The 14,389-nt window shown below is 45.3% G+C and overlaps 5 non-coding genes across 5 annotated transcripts; all 5 read left to right on the plus strand.

Moving 5' to 3' along the window:
- The first annotated feature begins 5,590 nt into the window (after positions 1 to 5,590).
- On the plus strand, positions 5,591 to 5,672 carry Trnas-aga. Its single transcript has one exon. It is a non-coding gene; the product is annotated as a tRNA-Ser (tRNA).
- Positions 5,673 to 6,027: 355 nt separating this feature from the next.
- Positions 6,028 to 6,100, plus strand: Trnak-uuu. Its single transcript has one exon. It is a non-coding gene; the product is annotated as a tRNA-Lys (tRNA).
- Positions 6,101 to 6,238: 138 nt separating this feature from the next.
- Positions 6,239 to 6,320, plus strand: Trnas-cga. The gene has a single exon. It is a non-coding gene; the product is annotated as a tRNA-Ser (tRNA).
- Positions 6,321 to 12,802: 6,482 nt separating this feature from the next.
- On the plus strand, positions 12,803 to 12,884 carry Trnas-aga. The gene has a single exon. It is a non-coding gene; the product is annotated as a tRNA-Ser (tRNA).
- Positions 12,885 to 13,238: 354 nt separating this feature from the next.
- On the plus strand, positions 13,239 to 13,310 carry Trnak-uuu. Its single transcript has one exon. It is a non-coding gene; the product is annotated as a tRNA-Lys (tRNA).
- The last annotated feature ends 1,079 nt before the right edge of the window (positions 13,311 to 14,389 follow it).

Here is a 14,389-nt window from a genome sequence, read left to right on the forward strand (position 1 = left end):
TTTACGATCGTGCTGCCTTGCGACCGACGGCTTTCGAAATCCAAGAGTGGATTTTTGAGGATCTGAAATTGCCAGAAGATATAGTCGACACGTTGCAGTTGGACTTTGTGCAGTACTCGTTATTTATCAAATGTATTTCGAGTGACACTTATGAGAAATTCGTTGAGGAGCATGCTGGTGTGAGACCATTTCGTCATAATGATGGCAGTATTAGCAATGTCCAAATCGTGCCTTCGGGATACGGAGTGAGAACCGTCAGGGTATTTAATGTGCCACCTGAGTGCCCTGATGACCTGATAGCCCGTTCTCTGTCACTGTACGGCGTTGTTTTGTCAGTTACCAATGAAAAATGGTCGAGTGCATATCGCTACTAAGCTAACGGCGGGGTGCGAAGTGTACGTGTGTACTTAAAATAGCATATACCTTCGTATGTTGCCATTGGCGGCTGTCGCGCACAGATAACTTACATTGGACAACCCCCTACCTGTTCGATCTGCCATTCAACAGAACGTCTGCGGATGAACTGTATACGTCGACGTCCATTTCAACTTCCACGGGAACGTCCTGCAGACGGTAGTGAAAAGCTTGTTCCGCTATTGAGTGAGGTAGTCGCGGGGACGGTACCACCACCTCGGCAGCCGGAACGTGTTAGCGAGGCGGAGATGCCAGTTCGGGTGGAATGCAGTGCCCAAGACATTTGCGGTAGGACGGACGTCGATCCGGCACCGTCATTCTCACCGGGGCAGTTACCACTGGATAACAACGATGCGCCAGCCACCTCTGAAACTAAGCCGTGTGAGATACAGGAGCGGGTGCAGATCAGTTTGCCTGAACCGCCCCTATCGGTAGAGACTGCAGCAGAAACGAAGAAAGGCCGCCGAAGGAGAAGCAAAGGGAATAGTAGCAAAGAGGAAAAGTCGGATGATTTGAGACCCGTACACATGTCAGAAAGTGGCAGCGAGACTGAACCTCAATCTTCTTGCTCCGTGCTCTGCGAGGACACCGCGAGGCAAGAACGCATTCGTGAACAGACCAAACACCTGAAGGCACTACTGAGCGCTGAGAGGGAACAGAGCACCGTAACGGCTAAGAGGAAGAGCGAACAGAGTAGCGAACAGCTGCAGCAGCGCTCCCGCAGGAACTCGATGACGTCAGTCGCAGCCCCGCGTGGTGGTCAGGCGGATGCGACCACGTTGACAGACTCAGCCGGCGGTGGCGGGCAGGGCGGCGCGCGCACCGCGAAGCACCCCGACAGCAATGAGCCGTGGTGGCAGCAGGACGAGGAGATGCAGCAGTAGCTGCTCTCGCGCATGACCAATTCGCTGCGACATTTCCACTCTCTGAGTACTCCAGACGTTCCCAACGAGTTTGATTCAAAGACGTCGAGAAGGACGATCCAACACAGAGCTCATTGTCATCTGAACCATCATGTGCGATAGCCAAACCTACAACGTTACCACACTTAACGTCAATAGAATTCAAAGTGCGGGAAACTCCGTTCGCTAACTGATTTCTTGTATGGTACCAGCGTTGACATTGCCCTCGTGCAGGAGGTTGTCACAGTCTTAGAAGTGCCCGGTTACGTTCTCATTGATAACATCAATCTCCAGGATGCTGTAGGCACTGCCATACTTCTGCGCGACGGTATACCATTTACGGATGTGCAGCGGCTGCCTAGTGGTCGTGGCATTTCTCTTCGAGTGAATGGTGTGCAGATTGTTAACGTGTACGCTCCCTCAGGTAGCACTCATAAGAGAGATCGCTCAACATTTTATAAAAACGAGGTTCCCATTCTTCTTAGCGCTTATCGTGCACATCTCTTCCTCAGTGGTGACTTCAATTGTGTGCTTCATGACAGAGACCAAACTCCTAACACGAACAGATGTATCGATCTCGAACATTTAATTCATGGCATGCGTCTTCACGATACATGGCAACAACTGCACGGTGAACGGGTAGCGTACACCTTCGTAACCAGTCATTCTGCTAGTCGGCTGGATAGGATCTATGTGTCCGAGGCCCTCCAGCGACACGCTGTGAACTGTGACATAGCTCCTGTCAACATCTCCGACCATTGTGCGTATCAGTGTTACCTTAACCTACACCGCCAGCAAATATACCGCGGGAAAGGCTACTGGAAATTGAATGTCAGCCTTCTGCAGGATGCCCAACTTGAAGAGGAGGTGAACATAAAGTGGCAACAGCTCCAGCGGCAACGACGTCGTTACGATAGCGCTCTCCAGTGGTGGACTCAGTGTGCTAAGCCTAAATTACGCCTCACCCTCATGAGTTACGCCCGACAAAAAAGCTTTTGGCAGAAACAGACTATTGAGTTTTATTATCGCTGTTTGAGAGAACTGTACAGTCGCGCTAACAATCCTTCTGGCGATATCGACATAAAGATCAAACGATATAAAGCGAAAATCACGGCGATACAACGCCAACGAATGCAAGGCATCATCGTGCGAGCCCACCCCAAGGACGTTGCCGCCGAAGAACGGGCCTCTCTGTACCACATCCTGAGAACGACGAAACGGTGTAAAGCCATGTTTATTGAAGCCGTCGTTGATGACGCGGAGAATGCCATCACGAAGCAACGTGACATCATCTCGCACGTCTACGACTATTATAGTCAACTTTACAAGAAGCAAGCCATTGATGAACACTCGTGCGACGATTTTCTTAGGACCTTGAGCTGTCGCTTGTCGCAACAGGATACTGCAAATCTGGAATCTCTTTTCACAGAGGACGAAATCCGACTGGCGGTCCACAGTGCAAAGAAAGGGAAGTCACCAGGACCCGACAGTCTCAGCGCTGAGTTTTACCAGCGTTACTGGAACCTCCTCGGTCCGACACTCCTCGAGATAGCGAATGAACTCTGGCACCTGGAAGTTATACCCAAGGCATTTAAGGAAGGTATCATCCTGCCCTTACCGAAAAAAGGGAACAGCAGGAAGGTTGAAAACATGCGATCCATCACACTTCTGAATGCCGATTTCAAAATCATCACCCGATCGATTAAGCTAAGGATGCAATCCGTTATGTACAAGGTTTTGAGCAGTTACCAGTACAGTGCAGTGCAAGGCCGAAGTGCAATCTCAGCAGCGTGCGATTTGAGGGACATCATCTGTTCGTATGCTGAAACCAAAGGACAGGGCGCTCTGATCTTTCTAGATTTTGAGAAGGCTTATGACCGTGTACGTCATGACTTCCTCTTTAAAAGCGTGAAGAAACTAGGTTTTGGACTTCATCTCATAGAATTAATTCGCAAACTTACTACAAACGCCTCTTCACGGATTCTCATTAATGGCCATTTTACAAAAGAAGTTTCCATTGAGCAATCCGTCCGCCAAGGATGTCCTCTGTCAATGATTTTGTACGCCATTGCAGTGGAGCCGCTACTAAACAACTTGGCGCATAGCGGGATCGGACTTAGCGTCGAGTCTGTCACTATCCCATGCATTGCGTATGCTGACGATGTATGCGTAACTGTGTCATCATCGCAACAACTTCTGTCAGGGGAATCTCTTTTACAAACATTCACGTTTCTTTCAGGAGCAATACCCAATAGAACTAAAACCACAGCTTTGCAGATCGGTGGTGGTATCGGAGACATATCCCATGTTACCTGGTGCAAGGTCAAGGATTCTCACATAACCCTCGGTGTTACTTTTGAGGCCAAACCAGACAAATTCCTGACGAAGAACTGGTCACACATGCTTAATAAATTACGTGCTGCTATGATACTTCACTCCGACCGTGACTTGAACATACTACAGAAAGTTCAGACCATCGAGATCGCCATTACGAGCAAGATGACTTATTTGGCGCAAATTCTTCCAATCTCCGACCATCTAGCCAAGAGTATACAACAAGCGTTATGTTGGTTTCTTTTTAGGGGGCACATTTTCAAAGTTCAATTCGATACCGTAACCTTACCTTCTTTCAAAGGTGGCCTTAACCTCATTAAAGTACACAAAAAATGTGTCACCCTGCTCCTAAATCGCATCAGGAAGAGTTCCGTACCCGGAGGACCAGTATCATCACACACCTCATTCAGCGGTGGAAGCCTCATAGCCTTGACCCACCCGTTAATATCGTCGGCAATCCACTTTCTTACCGACATGTGCGACTGTACTACATGGAAATGAGCTACATTCGACACAACATCGTCGATAACGGAAGCCTGACGAACAGGAAGCTTTATGGCCTTCTCACGACAGCAAACCACAGGAATCGTCTCGAAGAAAAGCATCCACATACACATTGGAGTATAGTATGGCGGAATGTGCACAGCGACGTGTTACCGTTACGCGTCATAGCCGACTGGTATCTAACAGTCAACGATAAAGTAGCAACGAATGAAAAGCTACATAAAATTGGCCTTCATCCAACGGCCAACTGTGACGCATGCGGAAGGGTCGATACGCTTCTTCATAGGTTCACGTGCGGACATGCAGAAGAAATTACTACATTTCTTCGTCAACGATTGTCGGTGATAGACCGTACGACGCCCTGTGGTGTAGATCTATTAGAGATCATTCAGCCACAAAAACTGAGATATCCAAGAGCAAAAAAAACAACGCTGCAACGTGGATCATGGGCCACACAGCATCGTTTATTATGCAGAATAGGCATGCTACTTTCCTCGACTATTATTCTTACATAGAAATTGAACACTTTAAAATGAGACAACACTGTGACTACAGGAGGATATTTGGAAATATGCTGAACATCATAATTAACGGTTAAATGCTTCAAATACAATATCTCGGATCGCAGAGGTTGCCAGTGACCTGTATGTATGAATCCCATTTGCTTCCTGGGACTTTAGTACTTGTCGGAATTTTACGATACTATTCAGATGCTCACCAATGCAGAAGGCATTTTTTCTTTCCCATTCACTTTCACATTTCCCTACTCTCGCAAAGCGAGCGGAGCAACCTTCCTACAATTATGAAGTGATAGTCTTTTGTGCACCATAAAAATATCTGTTTACTAATTGGCCAAAAAAAAAAAAACAAAAAAAAAAAAACCTCAAGAAGACATTTCATTTCTTATATTGCGCTACGGCAGCCTAGCAATGACATACACTTTGTTCATTCTATTCTTATTACAAATTGGCGCAAATGTTTAAAAAAATAAATAAAATAAAAAAAACCTCAAGAAGACATTTCATTTCTTATATTGCGCTACGGCAGCCTAGCAATGATATACACTTTGTTCATTCTATTCTTATTACCAATTGGCGCAAATGTTAAAAAAAATGGTGTACGGATAACGCCTAGACAAAAAAAAAGCGGATAGAGCGTCTGCAAAAAATAAAAATGGTCTCGGTTCGATTCCAACATCGGTCAATGATTTTAGATAGGGAGAAAAAAAAAATCGGTAGAGCGCTAGACCTTCAACCAAAGGGTCCCGGGTTCAAGCCCCCGTCCAGGCGAAAATTAATACACTGTCGTAACGGCTAATGTGCTGGCAACGAAAGCGCTACAGAAACGAGTGAGGCCATGTCGTGTCGTGTTGTGTTCTGCCATCAGATTGCTTGTAAAGGAGCAGTTGCACTTGTCGAGACGCTCCTCTGCGACCGGCAGTCGTGGCCGAGTGGTTAAGGCGTCTGACTAGAAATCAGATTCCCTCGGGGAGCGTAGGTTCGAGTCCTACCGACTGCGTTCCTTTTTTTGTGTCAAGAGGTGAAGAACATCTCCAACGGAACCGTGAAATGAGCGAATACGTGGGAAACACTGCATTCGAGACGCTTGTAAATTTTACAATTGTCCAGTGAGAGTCGACAAAACACGTAGCTCCTCTGCTGTAACATATGAGACGTACAAACTGCTGCAATTTGACTTTACATCGTGTGTCAGCTTTCTTCGATAGTCTGTTACGAGCCTAGCGTGATGAGTTTATAGACAGCAGTCAGACGACGTTTAAATAGTAACAGCTCCACGCAACGATTACCCAAAAGTAAGGGACATGAGGCAATGTTGCAGTATGCGTAGTGGGAGGGGTGATCACGTAATGTGAGCCCGGATAGCTCAGTCGGTAGAGCATTAGGCTTTTAACTTAAGGGTCCAGGGTTCAAGTCCCTGTTCAGGCGGAATTTTTAATACTTTGGTAGCCGCACGTCTAGTAGCGGTGTAAGCACTACGGAAAAGAATGCAGGTACGCCGTTTCCTGGCACTGCAGTGCTTTAAACGGTACCAGTTGCATGTGTCGGGAGGGTCTTGCGCTACTGGCAGTCGTGGCCGAGTGGTTAAGGCGTCTGACTCGAAATCAGATTCCCTCTGGGAGCGTAGGTTCGAATCCTACCGGCTGCGTGCGATTTTGCGTAAAGACGAGCAGAAATTTTCGCACACATGTGACATGCGTGGGTGAAAGCGGATCCAAACCAGTGACACCATTCTCAACAAGACGGAAATTTATTTTTTAAGAATACTGTTTCGCGACGGCCGCTGCCTGTTGTGGCTACCGATTCACCTCGCACGGACGCTAGTACTGCAGAAAGCAGTCGCAGGCCCACGAACGCGCCCCCGTCATTTTGTCGCGCCGTCGCCGTGTTTGTGAGTACACAGATGTGCTTGAAAGTGTTGGACAGAGCGAGCATTCATTTCTGTCTAAGAAGCGCAATTCAGTTCATTCGAGTGTGGCAAAAGCAGTGGTGCAGCGTTTCTTTTCTTAAGATCTCGCAGCTGATTGCAAGTATGTCCATCGTTTAAGACGACACAAAACTAGCGTCAGCGGTAAGTCGGTGAAGTCGCCATTGGAGCCAGAAGCCAGGAATTACGACACGCGAATCACTCGCACACCATGCAGCATGTACTACAACGCTCGACTGAGGGACATCATTCTGGCTCTAGCTGCCGATGCGTACGGACGTGCCACCGTTTGCTGCGCGTAGTCAGTGCTTGGCCCATGCTTACATTGCGTTTCGGTGTCTTTGCATTTTGTGATTTTCTTCGTGTGTAACTTGTGTTTCTTCTGCCTACTGTGTTCTGTTTTTGTGTTTTCTACCGACGATTATTTATCGTTTGTGGAGTTTTCGTTAATTACCGGAATCTCCCTTTGATTACCGCATACCATGGCTACAACAGTGAGGAAGAATACGCTGGTTTTTGCTTTCGCCAAGGAAACACGACGTGTTCAGCCCACTGCTCTGGAAATTCATGATTGGCTTGATCAGGTACTTGGCATTAATTCTGATATGGTGCATACCACTCAGCTAGATACTGACAACTACTGTGTTTTCGTAAAATTTTTGAGCCCCGTTTCGGTAGATAAAATTATTGGAAAATTCGGGTATCATGTAGAATTTTTGCATAGAGACGGCACTACAAGTAAAGTGGCTATCAGGAGAGCTGATGCTCTTTATAGATCTGTGCGGGTGTTAAATTTACCTATCGAGATTGATAATGAGAAAATCAAGGTTGCTCTTTCTCAGTATGGTGAGGTTAAGGATATATTTAACGAACGTCGGTCGAAGCAATTTAAAATTCAGAGCTTCAATGGTATTCGTTCGGTAGAGATGGAAGTAAAGACGAATATCCCATCTCATATAACTGTTGACGGGCATAAAGCACACGTGATTTATACTGGTCAAACCCCTACGTGCCATATATGCAATGAATCGGGTCATTTAAGGCAGGACTGTCCCCGTCGTGTTTTTGTACTAAAAACAAATTTAGTCCAACGCCGCAAGATGACCTTGAGCGAAGTTTTGGCAACTGATAATACAGCCAAACAGGGTGAGGGTTCGGATCCTGTACCTAGTTCTGGAAATATTGCTGTTGATGGTAGTGATTTTCCACCCCTGGTAACACGCTTCAGTTGTGATTCCTCTGCCCGAGAGTTGGACGTACTAAACAAGAAACGACCACTTGAACATACAGATGATCATTCCGATGATGAAATCTCCCGACAATCTCCTGCTGTACGTAAACAGAAAGCTAGCGATGAAAATCTGCCTGTGCCCCAAGACGAAATGCAAGTGGATTTAATTACAGTTTCTGATACATCTCGCTCATTGCCAGAAAATTAAACGGCAGCTGCCGACAGCGAGAAAGTAGAAGTTCCTCAGGCAGTGACTACTTGCCCAGCTGTAAACAGTGATAATCAGCTGTTTACAGACGGGAAGTTCGCAGAAGCGGTAGAACAACAACACCGCGACACCGCAACAGCACAGCAACCGGCACCAGAGTGTAAACAAGAGGAAGTGTTTACTTCTGAACCGGACAATAAGCAAACACCGTCGCAAACATCACAACAAACGAAGGTAGCATGTAAACAGCAGGCGGTGTTTACAAACCAGATCTCTCGAGACACTGTTGCTGAAGCGGCCACGCCGAGTGCTGCCACAACAAAATCAGGTCAGGGTTTTCAGGGCGTCCACCGCCATACGCTAAAACCACAACCGAATGTTACTGTTTCTCGCACCCCAGCCAAACAAAAAGCCAAAAAGTCAGATGTAAAATCGCAGAAAAATATACGATATGACATTGTCCGAGAAGGTGCTCCAGCTGAGCCTCCTGATACACTCAATGTCGAACAGCCCCTCAGTACTAAGATACGGGATGACAATGGAAGACAAGCTAATGTTTAGCAACCGTGTTACGAGGAATAATGCAGAATTCTAAACGACTGATGCAAGCATACTCTATCACAACGATAAATATAAATAAAATTCGAACCTCATTAAAGCTAGCTGCTCTCAAGGAATTTTTGTATGACTCTGGAACCGATATCGCGTTGCTACAGGAGGTTGTAACGACGTCACTTGCAATACCAGGATACACCGCCATTGTTAACGTATCTTGTGAAACACATACAGGAACAGCGTTTCTGCTCAGGGAAGGATTTCCCGTGTCTCAAGTAGAGCGTTTGGAATCTGGAAGGGCCATTAGTATAAACGTTTTAGGTACCACATTGATTAACTTATATGCGCCCTCAGGAAATAGTAATAGACAGGACAGGGCAGCATTTTATAAAGAGGAAATTATATATTTATTACGTCGAAACCCAAACAGTTTTATAATGGGCGGTGATTTTAACTGTGTGTTAAATCGTAAAGATCGACAACGTTGGAACTTGAACGCCTAGTAACCGACTTAAAACTTAAGGACGCATGGGAATTAAAATATCCAACGAATGTTGAATATACGTATATAACACAGACTTCGCGCAGTAGAATAGACAGAATTTATGTTTTGCAGAACTTAGAACGATGTCTACTCAATTCAGAGATCGTACCTGTCTATTTTAGTGACCACTGCAGTATGAAGGCGTGCATTAATTTAGCTCCATAGCCGATTCAGATTTTTAGGAACCAGTGGCATCTAAATGTCTCTCTCTTAAAAGAGCAAGATTTGGCATAAGCAGTATCGGAAGCGTGGACCTTATGTCTGCGATCGATGGACAGGCACCCCACAGTATTAGATTGGTGGATTAAGCTTGCAAAACCGAGACTGAGAAAAGTGTGTATCAGATACAGCAGAGAAAGAGCGCGGGAGTTAAAAAACAGTATGGAATTTTATTACAGTTTGTTGCGGGACCTCTATGAACAGGCAAACGTGTCAACCATTAGATTACACGACATCAAACACACCAAAGCGAAATTACTCGCCTTTAAAAGACAACAGATGGAAGGCTTAAAACTGAAGTCCAAGGCGAAGTCGGTGGTAGAGGATGAAACAACATCCTTATATCATCTGCTTCGGCATGCAAAGAATAGGCGACGAACTGTCATTAGTGAAATTAAAACATCCAATGGAACAACACTAACGTCTCAGAAGGAGATTCTCAATGCAGTATACCAATACTACCAAGCATTATATTCTTCCAGCCCACCTCACGAGGGGTCTCTGCGAGAGGTTCTCAGTGTTTTATCCCCACAATTGACGATTTCTGAAAACGACGAAATCCTTTCTGAAGTCAGTAACGAAGAGGTTCGTGAGATAATAACCTAGTCCCCGTTAAATAAATCTGCTGGACCCGACGGACTGCCTGTAGAATTTTACTTAAAATTCTGGTTTTTAATTGGTGACACTTTTACATGCATTGTCAATGAGATTTTTAACGAGCAGACGGTAGCTGAAGATTTTAAAGATAGCGAAATTGTACTTATACCGAAAAACAAAGGGACGAAAAGTTTAAACAATTACCGCCCTATTTCACTTTTAAACTCTGTCTACAAAATAGTATGTCGGATTTTAAAAAAGAGACTTTCCCCTCTGACCGACAAATTAATTAGTCAACATCAGTCATGTGCAGCAAATAGAAGTATTTTTAATACCATTTCTGAATATAGAGACATCATCGCCTTAGCATCAATTTCCAATATCAAATGTGCTCTACTCTTTATAGATTTTAATAAGGCTTTCGACTCGGTGAATCACCGTTTCCTGTTTGAGGTACTGACAAAAATGGGATTCGTCCACAAAACTGTTAATGTTATAAAAAACATTGCTACTGGTCTGCACGCTAAATTAGCCGTCAACTGTCAGTTGACGCGGCAAATTCAAATAAGCCGCGGCATCCCACAGGGAAGTCCCTTATCTATGTTTTTGTTTGTTGTGTCGTTAGAGCCCTTTTTACGAAGTGTTTATGAAAGGTTGAAGGGCATAACTATAACTGGCAGGAAAACTGTAGTGAGAGCCTATGCTGACGATGTTGGTGTCGTCATAAGAGGGCAAGATGATGTAATTCGACTAGGGGCCATTCTTCAAAACTACTGCCGCGCATCGGGTGCGACAAAGAACGAAAATAAAAGTACAATCTTGGGAATGCGGGGTCTTGAATGGATACACATCGATTGGGCGAAGTCAGTTACCACCCATAAAACCCTGGGAACAATTCTGACGGCATGTCCCATGAGGATGACAGCCCTCAACTGGAAAGAGGTTTCAACAAAGATTCAAGGGGGACTCATTGAGAACTCACGACTTATGAACCAGGTTCAGAGGGTCAAGTTCATTAACTTATGCATTCTCTCAAAGGCATTCTATATGGCACAAGTTTTTCCCTTGCCAAAGTTGATAGCTCAGAAAATAATGTCGAGAGTTGCAAATTTCTTATGGAAGGGGGAAATCTACAGGGTTAACCTGAAAACTGCGACCTTACATCCTAGAAATGGAGGCCTCGGACTGGTGGATATACGCAATAAAGCTTCTGCGCTTTTCATAAAACGGTCTTTAAACATATTTCACGCCAACCCAGGCAGCATTACTACACAATTGTTTCAATGTGTCCAACCAGAAAGCCTTCAGCCACCGGCAGACGTACAAAAGATTAACCCCCGACTGCGATACGTTAGGATCTTGTACACAGAATTGAGCTATGTTCACGAGAAACTCAGAACTTCACTGCGCATTACAGCCCGAGATATCATGAGAGAAAGACAACAATACGAAGGCCAAAATAAAATTGCCACGAAGTATATGAATTACAACTGGGATGCAATTTGGGAGAATATTAGTTTTAACGGGCTCAATTCACATGTGGTAACGGCATGGTACAAAGCCGTCAATGATATTGTCAGCACCAACGAACGGCTTTATAAAATTGGGAAAGCTGAAACCCCCTTATGTCAGACATGTAAATTGGTTGACACCGCGATTCATAGATTCACGTGTGGTGGAAATTTCAACAATTGGATTTGGCTCAGGAAAAGTCTTGCACTACTGCAACGAACGTCACCCAATTCCATTACTCCTATGTTTTTCAGACCTGAAATCAAGTATTACCCCAAAACCAAAAACAATGCAATACACTGGTTAATGGGACAGTTTGTCCATTACATTATCAATAAAATAGGTGATGACGATGAAACGGCATTCAAGCTTTTTATGAAAATGGAGTACAGTAAAGTGAAGCACTATGCAGACCACAGGAAAATGTATGGAAACATGTTGATCATTTTATTCGAAAGAATAGCTGTTGGTTAAAAAGCACAGTCTAACACTAAAGTTACTATTTTAGGGGTACTTAAGGAATGAAGTATGAGATCTATGTTCAAGATGAAGGAACTGCCTCTTCTTTTATCCATATCTGTTATGTCGGTCCCCCCCAAAATGTGTCTCATAAATGCTCGATGTATATTGCGGTAAAATAACATGTTTCCTACTCGAATGACTGTTGAATGATAACTCGAATGACAACCTTCCAAAGAGATCTCCACCCAGACGTCGTACAACCAGTGCTCAGCACCATAACAAAAAGAGCAGGCAAAGACCACACACGACTACAACAGCTTTTCTATAACATGTAAAATGTGCTGAAGGAGCCATTCGGTGGGAGTAATGGCGGGGGCATCGTGGCCAGGCCTCAAGTTCTTTGACCCCTGCCCGCTTTGTCCCCGTCATGCGCCTACTGATATGCTTCCGAAAAGACACACACATAAAAAAAGATGGTTAAAGTGGAAAAAAAAGGTTGAAAAAAAGTGGTAGAGCAGCAATAGAAAAGAAAAAAATATATATAAAAAGAAGCGGTCTAAGGCGCCAGAGTCAAGGAAAAACCTTGGCTGCAGTAGCAGCTAGAGCCTTCTGGTCCTTCAAAAAAAAAAGAAGTTTTTAAGGCGTCTGACTAAGAAAAAAAAAAAGGATACCCCGGCGGTAGAGCGCTAGACTTTCAACCAAAGGGTCCCGGGTTCAGGCCCCCGTCCTGGCGAAAATTAATACACTGTCGTAACGGCTAATGTGCTGGCAACGAAAGCGCTACAGAAACGAGTGAGGCCATGTCGTGTTGAGTTCTGGCATCAGATTGCTTGTAAAGGAGCAGTTGCACTTGTCGAGACACGCCTCTGCGACCGGCAGTCGTGGCCGAGTGGTTAAGGCGTCTGACTAGATATCAGATTCCCTCTGGGAGCGTAGGTTCGAGTCCTACCGACTGCGTTTCTTTTTTGTGTCAAGAGGTGAAGAACATCTCCAACGGAACCGTGAAATGAGCGAATACGTGGGAAACACTGCATTCGAGACGCTTGTAAATTTTACAATTGACCAGTGAGTGTCGACAAAAGACGTAGCTCCTCTGCTGTAACATATGAGACGTACAAACTGCTGCAATTTGACTTTACATCGTGTGTCAGCTTTCTTCGATAGTCTGTTACGAGCCTAGCGTGATGAGTTTATAGACAGCAGTCAGACGACGTTTAAATAGTAACAGCTCCACGCAACGATTACCCAACAGTAAGGGACATGAGGCAATGTGCCAGTATACGTAGTGGGAGGGGTGATCATGTAATGTGAGCCCGGATGGCTCAGTCGGTAGAGCATTAGGCTTTTAACCTAAGGGTCCAGGTTCAAGTCCCTGTTCGGGCGGAAATTTTAATACTTTGGTAGCCGCACGTCTAGTAGCGGTGTAAGCACTACGGAAAAGAATGCAGCTACGCCGTTTCCTGGCACTGCAGTGCTTAAACGGTACCAGTTGCATGTGTCGGGAGGGTCTTGCGCTACTAGCAGTCGTGGCCGAGTGGGTGAGTTGCGCTTGAGACGCGCTAGTGTGAGGAGGTAACGTCCGCTCCGCCAAGCTAGCGATTATTTACAAGTGGTGTTTGTGTCCGTCGCGTGTCGTATTACTGTTCTGTGCCTGTGTGTTGCTGTGTCTTTCGTGTCAACGTTCGATGCTGTTAGCCCGTTAAGGGTTCATTAGCGATATGTCTCGTCAGTGTCCCAGGAAGAATACCCTGAAATTCAGTCTGGCCTCGGCGGCCGTGCCGTGCGGAAGTGCTGTGTTTACGTCGCCGCTGCTGTTGGCCGAGTTAAACGCTGTAGAGCGTTTCTCTTCTATCTGGCGACGATCCCCTCTAGAAAGTGGTAATGGCTGAACTAGTACGAAAAGATACGTTGAAATTTGTCTTCGACAACAGTTTCGCGAGACCTACCTCATTTGAAACAGAGAGATTTCTTGAGGAGACAGTAAAGTTAACGGGTGATGATATTATTGGCATTCATTCATCGATCTGCTGTAGTACGGTGTATTTGAAGCTCAGGAGTGCGACTAAATGCGACCAACTTGTTGAATCCTGTTGAGGTACTTTCAAGTTTAAGCATTCTGATGGCAATGTGGGCGAGGTTAAAGTTTCTCATGCTGGTTTTGGTGTGAGGACCGTTCGCGTTTTCGAACTGCCATTTGAGATAACTGCTGAACAAATTAATTCCGTTTTGAAGCCTTATGGAACTATCATTAGTAATGTTGCCGAGCGGTGGTCCTCTGCACATAAATTTCAAGTTTTAAATGGTGTTCGACAGATCAAAATCGATATGGTGAAGCATATCCCGTCTTATGTCAATGTCTGTGGCTACAGAGCTATGGTGATATACGAGGGGCAACCGCGAACATGCGCGGGTGGTGGTTCTGCAGGACACGTTCGTGCTCAGTGCCTGCAAAGGCGAGTAAC

Source organism: Schistocerca piceifrons, chromosome 3 (assembly GCF_021461385.2).
Source record: "Schistocerca piceifrons isolate TAMUIC-IGC-003096 chromosome 3, iqSchPice1.1, whole genome shotgun sequence".
Taxonomy (NCBI): Eukaryota; Metazoa; Arthropoda; class Insecta; order Orthoptera; family Acrididae; genus Schistocerca; species Schistocerca piceifrons.